This window comes from Lithobates pipiens, unplaced genomic scaffold (genome assembly GCF_037356315.1).
Source record: "Lithobates pipiens isolate NorthernLeopardFrog02 unplaced genomic scaffold, aLitPip1_a1.2 Scaffold_18, whole genome shotgun sequence".
NCBI lineage: Eukaryota > Metazoa > Chordata > Amphibia > Anura > Ranidae > Lithobates > Lithobates pipiens.
In genome coordinates this window covers 643,600,927-643,614,447 of record NW_027507758.1, presented here as the reverse complement: position 1 = coordinate 643,614,447, position 13,521 = coordinate 643,600,927, and the positions used below count along the sequence as shown (strand labels likewise).

The 13,521-nt window shown below is 47.8% G+C and overlaps 2 protein-coding genes across 2 annotated transcripts in view; one reads left to right on the top strand and one right to left on the bottom strand.

Moving 5' to 3' along the window:
• The window catches only part of LOC143989882 (uncharacterized), a 99,534-nt gene extending 97,902 nt beyond the window's left edge, over positions 1 to 1,632 (top strand). The window contains exon 4 of the transcript XR_013277091.1: positions 1,425 to 1,632. The gene's annotated coding sequence lies outside the window, so the exon portion shown is untranslated. The remainder of the gene's footprint in view (positions 1 to 1,424) is intronic.
• The window catches only part of LOC143986909 (uncharacterized), a 130,011-nt gene that overhangs the window by 65,605 nt on the left and 50,885 nt on the right, over positions 1 to 13,521 (bottom strand). The gene's annotated exons all lie outside the window — the stretch shown is intronic.

Here is a 13,521-nt window from a genome sequence, read left to right as displayed (position 1 = left end):
TTTCTAATTTTGGCTGGGGGTGGCTGTGTGTGACACATCACTGATCTCTGCTCCGATCACTGCTCCGATCACAGGGAGCAGAGATCAGTGACACTGTCACCAGGCAGAAGGGGGAGATGCTTGTTTACATCAGCATCTCCCTGTTTTTCCTCCCTGTGAGGCGATCATGGGGATCCCCACAGAAATCGAGTCCACAGGACCCATCGAGTCCACAGGACCCGTGACCCCACTCACGGAGCTTGCCACGGCCGTGCGCCCGCCTTGTATAGGGCAACGTACAGGTACGTAATTCTGCCTGTACGAGCCCTTCTACTGACGTATATCAGCGTGAGGCAGTCGGCAAGCAGTTAAAAAGTCCCCCCTCACCCCTCTTATATCTTCATGTGTGACTCCCAGGTAAAATCCCCATATAACCTACTTCTGGGTATATTTGTTATTATTATATATACGATATAAGATATATTACTTTCACTATTTCTCAGTATAAATGAATCCCTTATAGTAGTGATTATCTGCTCTTTTTGTACTATAAAGGAATATTTTTTTAACCCCATCATAACAGATCATTAAAAAAAATCATGCTGCTGCTACCAAATGTCCTATGCTGGCCATACACAGATTGATTTTTGGACATGAATATTTGCACATTCGATGAATGGACGAGTGTAGTTCGAAAATTCCACTTGCTTTTAACATTCTATTATAAAATGAATGTAACTTCTAATCAAAAAACACATACACTATTTGAAAAATGTATCGATGGAGAAGTTTTCTGTTCTGCTCCTTCTTATTTTTCCATCACTGTGGTGGAAAATGAACGCCGATTTGACCCCACTAATGGTTAGAAAATTGGATGAATGTTTTTTTGAAAGAAAAAATAGTTTGTGTACGGCCAGCATAACTGACATCAGGTGCAGGGAGCTTGTGCCCACCTACCTGTCTATGACAAGGGAGTCTGTCATCCTTCATATTTTATTACACTCCTGTCTGATCATATGCAAAACAACGTTTTACCTCTTTTTTATATTTTATTAATGTTGATCTCTGATTCTGATATGTAGCAGATTCTCCCTCTAATAATACATCTATCTGTCTGTTATTCTCAGAGTGGATTAAATATCCAACTATATATCTGGAGATTTATATTTACCGCTGTATATAGATATTCAAGAATATTAACTCCATTATACACCAACCTTTTTTTTCAGGTTTTTTATCCAATTAATCGATTAATTTAAATAATAATCGGCCAACTAATCAATTATGAAAATAATCATTAGCCCTACTGAGGACCCATTTACTAGTTACCTTGAGGGGGGAATTGTAGGATCCTCAGAGACAAAGCTGCCTGATGTGGGCAGAGTCCTGGTTTAGGGGAACCAATCTGCTCATGTCTAGTAATAATCTTTGTATTTCTATTTTAGTAGATGGATGGGAGATGAGGAAAACCTCAGAGGATTGTCTCACTTTGTCTCCAGACTGTAAAGTAGAAGATGAGGTCATCACACAGTATAGTCCAGGAGAAAACCCGACTACCTCAAATGTCCATCCGGCACCACACAGTGTAGATGGACCATCGTATTCCTCTTATCCTGAGGAACCTCAGACTGTGAGGGACGGTGGCGTCCTTCCAATAGAAAAGAGATTTTCCTGTACTGAGTAGTGATGGCCGAACGGTTCGCCCGGCGGTCGTTTCGCGGCGAATTTCCGACTTTCGCCGTCCGCGGGTTCGAACGCCTTTTTCCGTCGTTCGCCCCGGCGGACTTACGTGTTTAATGTATACAAGAACTTTAACCTTTCGTGACACGTTTATCATGTGTTACAGGACAACCAATTGAGACATGACAGCTCATGGACACTTGGACATTCCCCCTAACCTATAAATACACCCGATCCGGTGGCCATTTTACATTCTTTCTTCTGTCACTGTAGGGAAAGGATCCTGTGTGGAGTAGGGACAGAGAAAACGCTAGCTATTTGGTACACAAAAGTTCTTTTCAGGACTGGTATAGGTGTTAGGTCAGCAGCCTGAGTTTCTTTTGTCAGTTTAGATAAAGGGACAGAGCGCTGTATGCTGCTATTTTAGGGACAGCTCAGCCAGATTAGTCTTTCTTCATCATCATCATCATCATCATCATTAGCTGTTACTATCAGGTCCACAAAAGAGCTGTTCCAGCTAATCGTTCCAGCCTACTCTTTTTTGCCAATTTGTATAGGGACAGGCAGGAAGCAGTGTGTCAGGCAGTGAGGATAATTTTAAAGACTTGCTGTTACTATTAGTTCCACAAAGGTTCTTTTCAGGACTGGTATCAGTGGTACGGTAATAGGCTTGTACACGTATAATATTCTTTCTTCCAAATATAGAAAGAATATTATACTTGACTGCTGCCCTTCTGCTGCAGTCTGCTAATCATTCACAACTCACTTGTTCCACAAAGCTCTTTATCAGGACTGGTAACTTGGTCTGTCTAGGGTGCTACGGTACATAGGCTTGGGTGCGGTACAGTCTGCTGTTCTGTAAGGACCGCTATCGGTCCACAATACATAGGGTTGCCGTGCACTACTGCTGACCGCTGCCCTATACTGCAGCAGTCCTTCATTGGTATAGGGACTGACGTACAGTCTGCTAATCACTAACACACAACCTGCTTGGTCCACAAAAGTTCTTATAAGGACTGGTAACTTGGTATAGGGTGCTACGGTACATAGGCCTGAGTGCGTTACAGTCTGCTGTTCTGTAAGGACCGCTATCGGTCCACAATACATAGGGTTGCCGTGCACTACTGCTGACCGCTGCCCTATACTGCAGCAGTCCTTCAGCGGTATAGGGACTGACGCACAGTCTGCTAAACACTAACACACAACCTGCTTGGTCCACAAAAGTTTTTATAAGGACTGGTAACTTGGTATAGGGTGCTACGGTACATAGGCCTGAGTGCAGTACAGTCTGCTGTTCTGTAAGGACCGCTATCGGTCCACAATACATAGGGTTGCCGTGCACTACTGCTGACCGCTGCCCTATACTGCAGCAGTCCTTCATTGGTATAGGGACTGACGTACAGTCTGCTAATCACTAACACACAACCTGCTTGGTCCACAAAAGTTCTTATAAGGACTGGTAACTTGGTATAGGGTGCTACGGTACATAGGCCTGAGTGCGTTACAGTCTGCTGTTCTGTAAGGACCGCTATCGGTCCACAATACATAGGGTTGCCGTGCACTACTGCTGACCGCTGCCCTATACTGCAGCAGTCCTTCATTGGTATAGGGACTGACGTACAGTCTGCTAATCACTAACACACAACCTGCTTGTTCCACAAAAGTTCTTATAAGGACTGGTAACTTGGTATAGGGTGCTACGGTACATAGGCTTGAGTGCGGTACAGTCTGCTGTTCTGTAAGGACCGCTATCGGTCCACAATAGATAGGGTTGACGTGCACCACTGCTGACCGCTGCCCTATACTGCAGCAGTCCTTCAGCGGTATAGGGACTGACGTACAGTCTGCTAAACACTAATACACAACCTGCTTGGTCCACAAAAGTTCTTATAAGGACTGGTAACTTGGTATAGGGTGCTACGGTACATAGGCTTGAGTGCGGTACAGTCTGCTGTTCTGTAAGGACCGCTATCGGTCCACAATAGATAGGGTTGACGTGCACCACTGCTGACCGCTGCCCTATACTGCAGCAGTCCTTCAGCGGTATAGGGACTGACGCACAGTCTGCTAAACACTAACACACAACCTGCTTGGTCCACAAAAGTTTTTATAAGGACTGGTAACTTGGTATAGGGTGCTACGGTACATAGGCCTGAGTGCGTTACAGTCTGCTGTTCTGTAAGGACCGCTATCGGTCCACAATACATAGGGTTGCCGTGCACTACTGCTGACCGCTGCCCTATACTGCAGCAGTCCTTCATTGGTATAGGGACTGACGTACAGTCTGCTAATCACTAACACACAACCTGCTTGGTCCACAAAAGTTCTTATAAGGACTGGTAACTTGGTATAGGGTGCTACGGTACATAGGCCTGAGTGCGTTACAGTCTGCTGTTCTGTAAGGACCGCTATCGGTCCACAATACATAGGGTTGCCGTGCACTACTGCTGACCGCTGCCCTATACTGCAGCAGTCCTTCAGCGGTATAGGGACTGACGCACAGTCTGCTAAACACTAATACACAACCTGCTTGGTCCACAAAAGTTCTTATAAGGACTGGTAACTTGGTATAGGGTGCTACGGTACATAGGCTTGAGTGCGGTACAGTCTGCTGTTCTGTAAGGACCGCTATCGGTCCACAATAGATAGGGTTGACGTGCACCACTGCTGACCGCTGCCCTATACTGCAGCAGTCCTTCAGCGGTATAGGGACTGACGCACAGTCTGCTAAACACTAACACACAACCTGCTTGGTCCACAAAAGTTTTTATAAGGACTGGTAACTTGGTATAGGGTGCTACGGTACATAGGCCTGAGTGCGTTACAGTCTGCTGTTCTGTAAGGACCGCTATCGGTCCACAATACATAGGGTTGCCGTGCACTACTGCTGACCGCTGCCCTATACTGCAGCAGTCCTTCATTGGTATAGGGACTGACGTACAGTCTGCTAATCACTAACACACAACCTGCTTGGTCCACAAAAGTTCTTATAAGGACTGGTAACTTGGTATAGGGTGCTACGGTACATAGGCCTGAGTGCGTTACAGTCTGCTGTTCTGTAAGGACCGCTATCGGTCCACAATACATAGGGTTGCCGTGCACTACTGCTGACCGCTGCCCTATACTGCAGCAGTCCTTCAGCGGTATAGGGACTGACGCACAGTCTGCTAAACACTAACACACAACCTGCTTGGTCCACAAAAGTTCTTATAAGGACTGGTAACTTGGTATAGGGTGCTACGGTACATAGGCTTGAGTGCGGTACAGTCTGCTGTTCTGTAAGGACCGCTATCGGTCCACAATAGATAGGGTTGACGTGCACCACTGCTGACCGCTGCCCTATACTGCAGCAGTCCTTCAGCGGTATAGGGACTGACGCACAGTCTGCTAAACACTAACACACAACCTGCTTGGTCCACAAAAGTTTTTATAAGGACTGGTAACTTGGTATAGGGTGCTACGGTACATAGGCCTGAGTGCGTTACAGTCTGCTGTTCTGTAAGGACCGCTATCGGTCCACAATACATAGGGTTGCCGTGCACTACTGCTGACCGCTGCCCTATACTGCAGCAGTCCTTCATTGGTATAGGGACTGACGTACAGTCTGCTAATCACTAACACACAACCTGCTTGGTCCACAAAAGTTCTTATAAGGACTGGTAACTTGGTATAGGGTGCTACGGTACATAGGCCTGAGTGCGTTACAGTCTGCTGTTCTGTAAGGACCGCTATCGGTCCACAATACATAGGGTTGCCGTGCACTACTGCTGACCGCTGCCCTATACTGCAGCAGTCCTTCAGCGGTATAGGGACTGACGCACAGTCTGCTAAACACTAACACACAACCTGCTTGGTCCACAAAAGTTCTTATAAGGACTGGTAACTTGGTATAGGGTGCTACGGTACATAGGCTTGAGTGCGGTACAGTCTGCTGTTCTGTAAGGACCGCTATCGGTCCACAATAGATAGGGTTGACGTGCACCACTGCTGACCGCTGCCCTATACTGCAGCAGTCCTTCAGCGGTATAGGGACTGACGTACAGTCTGCTAAACACTAATACACAACCTGCTTGGTCCACAAAAGTTCTTATAAGGACTGGTAACTTGGTATAGGGTGCTACGGTACATAGGCTTGAGTGCGGTACAGTCTGCTGTTCTGTAAGGACCGCTATAGGTCCACAATAGATAGGGTTGACGTGCACCACTGCTGACCGCTCACCTATACTGCAGCAGTCCTTCAGCGGTATAGGGACTAAGAGTTTTGTCACAGGGTCATTTAAAAAATGACATGCAGAGGAAGAGGCAGGCCCTTCCGCAGGGGTGGTAGGGGTAGGGCAGGAGCAACAGGCTTGAGCCAAAGTGGGAAGTTGCAGAAGGTGCGTTCAATTACTTTAAAGGATGCACCAGACTTGGTTGAGTGGCTCGCTCAGCCTTACTCTTCTGCACCCTCCTCATCCTCTCGATCTGCACCCTCTTCTTCACTCTCTGCTATGTGCACCCCCAAAGACACTACCACCAACAACACGACCACCACCACCACCACCACATACCTTCCGCTTGAGTCACTGGAATTATTTTCCGATCCATATCAAGAGGACATTTCTGATGCGCAGCCACTCTTGGTATTGGATCAGGAAGAGGAGGTAGCAACAAGCGCTACTCAGCAGTCTGACGCCAGTACCCAGATCAGCCCAAGGAGGAGGTTGGTCCCCGGTGTTGCTGCCTACTCTACTTATAGCGGTGGGGAAGGTGACGTTGATGATGACGTGTCTAGTGATGTCACGTGGGTGCCCACAAGAGAGGAAGAGGAGGGGAGTTCAGAGGGAGATATGGACCAGCAGATAGGGAGGAGAAGCAGCAATGACTTACATTGCACAGCAGGGACAAAGCAGACTGCAAATGTATCAGGAGCGAGTCATCGACCATGTACGGTCACATCTGGCGCTCCCAGGACACCGGCACATGGCTCCGCAGTGTGGGCTTTTTTTAACGTGTCCGCTGCTGACAATAGCGTTGCCATCTGCAATCTTTGCAGTCAACGCGTTAGTCGCGGTAAGCCCAATACTCACCTAGGGACGACCGCCTTAAGAAGGCACATGAGCAGCCATCACCGAGCCCAGTGGGAGCAACGGAACACACAAAGCCACACTGCAGGCTCTCACCGTCCAGCCTCGTCTTCTACTTCTCCTTCTCCTCTCTCCTCACAATTGTCCTCCACTCCACCTTCCATCACGCCAAGCTCACATTTTTCTGCAAAAAGGCAGGCTTCCGTGGGCCTAATGTTTGAGCGTAAAAAAATGATGACGCCGGATAACCCTCTTGCCCAACGGTTGGCGGCTGGCTTGTCAGAACTCATAGCCCGCCAACTACTGCCATATAAACTGGTGGACTCGGAGGCCTTTCGCAAATTTGTGGCCATTGGAACACCACAATGGAAGGTCCCAGGAAGGAAGTATTTCTCAGAGAAGGGCATCCCAGAGCTATATGGCCATGTTCAGCGGCAAGTGAATGTATCTCTGGCACACAGTGTCGGTGCCAAGATACATCTGACCACAGACACGTGGTCTAGCAAACACGGGCAGGGAAGGTATATCAGTTTTACTGCCCACTGGGTGAACCTTCTGACGGCCGTCAAGCATGTAACCCGTGGCACCCGTGTAGATTTGGTTTTACCGCCACGGATTGCATGCAGGCCTGACTCTTCTTCTCCTCCTCCTACTCCATCCTCCTCCCTCTCCTCCTCAGCTGCCTCCTCCTTTTCCGCTGCTAGCGTCTCTTCCACTGCACCGCCCAAGCTCCCCAGAACCTATTCCACATGCCAGGTGAGACGTTGCCATGCCGTGCTGCGTCTGTTGTGCCTGGAAGCAAAGAGCCACACTGGCCCGGCACTCCTTTCAGCTTTGCGTTCACAGGCAGATGAGTGGCTAACACCGCTCAATTTGACAGTTGGTAAAGTGGTGTGTGACAACGGTGCCAATCTGCTTAGCGCATTGAAACAGGGCAAAATCACGCACGTGCCGTGCATGGCACACGTCTTAAACTTGGTCGTGCAGCGATTCCTTGTCAAATACCCTGGGGTCCAGGACATCTTGCGGCAGGCAAGGAAAATCTCGGCCCATTTCAGAAGATCTTACACGGCCATGGCTCGCCTTGCTGACATTCAGCGGCGACACCATCTGCCGGTCAGACGTCTTATTTGCGATTGCCCGACGCGATGGAACTCAACCTTCTATATGCTTGATAGGCTGCTCCAGCAGAAACGTGCAGTTAACGTCTACCTGTATGAACTCTGCGAAAGAAACGGTTCTGGGGAGCTGGGTTTTTTTTCACCGCGCCAGTGGCTGCTCATGCGCGACACATGCAGACTTCTGCGGCCATTTGAGGAGATCACCAAACTGGTCAGTCGCAGCCATGGCGCCATCAGTGACATGGTACCTTATGCCTTCTTTCTGGAGCGTGCATTGCGTCGTGTCATTGATCAGGCTGTGGAGGAGCAGGAGCGGGAAGATGAGGAAGTCGCAATGCTGGATGAATTCCCAGGGGGGGCTACTCTATCTGAGACAAGTCAACAACAGGAGTCTGATGAGGAGTCAGAGGAGGATGGTGCCGGGGCGGATGAGCAGGAGCAAGAAGAGCATGCTTTAAACCTTTCTGGGATCCCTGTTGTGCGAGGATGGGGAGAGGAGAATGAAGAGGACGACATTATCCTGGATGATGAGCAGGAGCCAGGCCACCACACCGCTTCCACTTTAGTGCAAATGGGGGCCTTCATGCTCCAGTGTTTTAATAGGGACCCCCGTATAAAAAGCATGAGGGTCAAGGACCAGTACTGGGTGGCAACGTACTTAGACCCCCGGTACAAACACAAAATGGCGGAAATGTTACCGCCGTCGCAGAGGGCTGTCAGAATGCAGCACTTCCAGGCCTTGCTTCGAGAAATGCTGCATTCTGCTTTTGCGTGCGCTGGCAGAGGAGCAATTCCCACTCCCAGAGAAGGATTTGCGGGTACCAATCCAACAGCGCCTGCAAGAAGAGGCCGGTTTGAAGATGTGTTGGTGACTTCGGATATGAGGTCATTCTTTCAGCCGACCCATCGACAGGTGTCATCCGGATCCAGCATCAGGGAACGCCTAGACCGTCAGGTGTCCGACTACATTGGGTTAACGGCCGATGTGGACGCTCTGAGGAGTGATGAACCCCTAGACTACTGGGTGGGCAGGCTTGACCTCTGGCCAGAGCTTGCCCAATTTGCAATCGAACTGTTGGCTTGCCCCTCATCCAGTGTCCTGTCCGAAAGGACGTTCAGCGCAGCAGGGGGGATTGTGACCGATAAGCGTACTCGCCTAGCTCACCACAGTGTTAACTACCTCACATTTCTAAAAATGAATGAGGCATGGATCTCGGAGGAATTCAACACATGTGATCAGTAGACCATGTATATGTCTATAAACAATTTTTGGAATCAAGCACACAGACCTTCTTAATTCATTTGGCTCACTTCCCTGACCCAAAAAAGCACACCGTACTATATGCCCCTACCCTCCTCTTTGAAGAGGTTGAGCGGTGTCATATTTCTACTGGGGCTGCTTATTATGAGGGGTTCCCACCATCCCTGTGCTGTGCTGACTTCCTCCTGGGTGTTCTTATTATGAGGGGCTCCCACCATCCCTGTGCTGTGCTGACTTCCTCCTGGGGGTTCTTATTATGAGGGGATCACACCATCCCTGTGCTGTGCTGACTTCCTCCTGGGGCTGCTTACGGTGCTGCTGTCAGCGCTGTATGTCACGGAGCTGCTGTCAGCGCTGTATGTCACGGAGCTGCTGTCAGCGCTGTATGTCACGGAGCTGCTGTCAGCGCTGTATGTCACGGAGCTGCTGTCAGCGCTGTATGTCACGGAGCTGCTGTCAGCGCTGTATGTCACGGAGCTGCTGTCAGCGCTGTATGTCACGGAGCTGCTGTCAGCGCTGTATGTCACGGAGCTGCTGTCAGCGCTGTATGTCACGGAGCTGCTGTCAGCGCTGTATGTCACGGAGCTGCTGTCAGCGCTGTATGTCACGGTGCTGCTGTCAGCGCTGTATGTCACGGAGCTGCTGTCAGCGCTGTATGTCACGGAGCTGCTGTCAGTGCTGTATGTCACGGAGCTGCTGTCAGCGCTGTATGTCACGGAGCTGCTGTCAGCGCTGTATGTCACGGAGCTGCTGTCAGCGCTGTATGTCACGGTGCTGCTGTCAGCGCTGTATGTCACGGAGCTGCTGTCAGCGCTGTATGTCACGGAGCTGCTGTCAGCGCTGTATGTCACGGAGCTGCTGTCAGCGCTGTATGTCACGGAGCTGCTGTCAGCGCTGTATGTCACGGAGCTGCTGTCAGCGCTGTATGTCACGGTGCTGATGTCAGTGCTCTGTATTACGGTGCTGCTGTCAGTGCTCTGTATCTCCTGCACCCTCTTGTTTGCCTACCCTGGTCCCTGACCTTCCCTCTCCTCCATTGCCTTCATTAGCTCCATAGTCCTGAATTGTCAGAACAATTTCCCAAATAAAAAAAAAATGCTTGTAGTTATCGATCCCAAATTCACCTCATACATGTATTATGCTATTGTCCAGGTGGTGGGACTACGTGCTACCCCCTAATAATTACCCCGTGGCCGCAAATTCGACCTAAAGGTTTGCGAAATTCGCCTCCCATTGAAGTCAATGGAGCCCGCGGCGAACGGTCGTTTTCGCGAACGTTTGTGTCCGTTCGCGTTTCGCGTTCGCGAAACGTCCCGTCGGAAGTTCGTCCATCACTAGTACTGAGTGCGGGAAGCATTTCCATACTAAATCCCATCTCAATGTGCATATAAGATTATAAGAAAAGAAGCCATATTCCTGTTATGAGTGCAGGAAATGTTTTTCACTGAAGTCCACTCTTTACAAACATTGGAGATCTCACACGGGGGAGAAGCCGTATTCCTGTCCTGAGTGCGGGAAATCTTTTTCAGACAAGTCTGGTCTTTACAGACATCAGAGATCTCACATGGGGAAAAAGCCGTATTCCTGTCCTGAGTGAGGGAATTGTTCCTCACTGAAGTTATGTCTTCCTGTACATCAGGGACCCCACACAACCCTTGCGGTGTATTAGTGCCTTGAGTGTGGGAAATGTCTTCTATATGAATGTTGTTGGACATCACATCTCTCATATGGGGAAGAAGCACACCCTGATATACACCTCAGATATACTCCATGGCTGATCTTCATCATGTAAGAAACAGTTCCAGGGGTGTGGTCATTTTTTAAAAAGATGACTCATCCAAGGGACTAAATTGGGGTCCCAATATCCTTGTCCCTTATGATCTCCTCATCTCTTATGACAATCTCCTTGTCCCTCATCTACCAGAGATCTCAGCAGCGGTGTGGGAGTTTTTTGAAAACTACAAGCTGACATTGGAAAAGGACAAAGCTCTGTGAATGAATGGCATGGCTGCGCTCTTTTCATAAAATGACAGCCGGTACGGGGAACTCAGTATATATTCACCGCCTTCCTGCCCAGGACAATTTTCAGCTTTCAGCACTCTCACACTTTGAATGACAATTGTGCGGCCATGTAACACTGCACCCATATAACAATTTTATCTTTTTTTCCCCACAGATAGAGATTTTGTTTGGTGGTATTTGAACACCACTGAGGTTTTTATTTTTTTGTGTTACAAATAAAAAAAGACAGAAAATTTAGAAAATTTTTTTTTCTTTGTTTCTGTTTATAAAATTGTGTAAATAAGTAAGTTTTCTCCTTCACTGATGGGCACTTATGAGAAGGTACTGACAAGCATCCCTGATGGGCACTGATTGGCATACCTGGTGGGCAATGATGGTCAATGCTGAATATCAGTAGAGATCCCCCTGTCAGGAGATCCGCTGATTGGCTCTCCTCTATGTGTGCCTTATCAGCATTAATAAAGGAAAGTTGATAACCCTCACTTCTTGGTTAAGATGTGATTATGACGTGTCTGGAATGTGGAGGCAGAGTCATTATTAGTTTGTGTACAATACAATACACAACGTGTTACATTATTATAACAAAGTATTGTAGAAAAGATCACACCATAGAAAATGGGGGAAAGTAGAAAATAAACCTGGATACGAAGGTGACATTTGTGTATGAGGAACACCTTAACAATTACCACCATTTAATTCTCCAGGGCCTCTGCTTTCAGAAAATATATGTTTGGGGGTTTTATCTAATCTTCAGGCCCAAAATCTGCATTTTAACATGTGTGCAAAAATAATGGAAAACCAGTTCTGGCAGTGAAAGGGTTAATGTGAGCTAGATGGGATCACTCTTCTGTGGTCACACTCTTTTTTTTTTTTTGAAAAATATATTTTTTTGCGCACATAAGTATTTTACAAAACAATACATCCGACATGGGTTGCATCCATAAAAACGGAGAGTGAAACAAATAACCAAGATGCATTAAGAATGGTAACATTATACATATCAGCCATGGCATATGTAAACCAAATATGTTTCCAACCCAGCCATTTTCCCAGGTATGCGCTTTCCTTTTTTTTAAAACCTAAAACTAATTGAATACCCCTGAGAAAAAAACTCCCATCCCAAGGGATGTCCGCCTTCAGTGACATTTTAGGTAGAATGAAAATAGCCCACCTCTGCTCCTACTGGAAAGAGACCTTCTTCCCTCTGTCTAAGTTCAAGAAGGATTAAATCTACGCCATCAAACGCCCTATTCTCTCTCTTCCTCCAATGTATCGCTGGAGTCAACCCATCGAAACCATACTTTCTTAAACTTTTTGGGGGCACCCCTAGCCTCATAAGTCATTCTATACATCAACACATCTGCATTTATTATTTTTATCCACATCCCCAATGCCAGCTGCTCATCGTGTATCCATCTCCTGGCAATGAGTTTCTTTACCCCAAAAAATAGGATCCTGAGAAATAGCTTTGTGTGAGCCTTCATCTCTCCTTCCTCGAAGATTCCCAGGAGACATCTCAGAGGAGAACAGATGCTGGGAGATCAAAATGTTCCGACCATAATGGCCGCACTTTTTCACATTCCCATACTAGGAAAGTACCCTCCGCCCCCTTGCATTTATGGCAGTTAACCGAGTCCCTCCACTGCATTCGATAAAGTCTAGCTGGTGTATAATATTGCTGATGCAAGTAGCGGAACTGGATCATTTTGTCAGTGGAAGAAACAACAGATCCCAAATACGTGTCAAGTACCTCCTGCCACATTTCTCCCGAGAGCTAGGGGACAATCTTCACCCACAGCTCAATGGGTCCAGAAGTTGTAACCGTCACACCCAGGCCCACTGCCGCATAGTACCTGGAAATTTGCTTGGCTGGATCTGGATCAATTAGAACCTTCTCCAGCTCTGTATTCTGTACCAAAATGTTCCCCTTCCCAAACTGTGTAGTAACTGCATGCTTCAGTTGTGCATAGCGAAAGACCCAGGTGCTGGGCACTCCAAATTGTTCTCTTAATTGATCAAAGGTACAGAGATGGTTGTCTTGGTAGATTTAGTGCAGATACTTTATACCATATTTAGCCCAGGTGCTATGCCCATCATGTAGCTTAAGAAATTCCTCTAGGGTTGTATTATACCACAGGGGACTATTAGGGGACAACCACAAAGGGTCGTCTTTCCTCCATTGAGAGCATATGTGGAACACCTTCCCAGGAAGTGCCATGACCGCACCCATCTTCCTTCCCGGGATCCCCCTCCTATATAGCATGTTTTGTAGGGTTTCCTGTGAGGTGGTAACTGCTGCCTCCAACAGGGTAGTAGCAATGGGTGTTTGTGGATAAAGTCACCAATGCAAAAAAATAAGCTGAGAGGCCATAAAATAGGACCTCAAATCAGG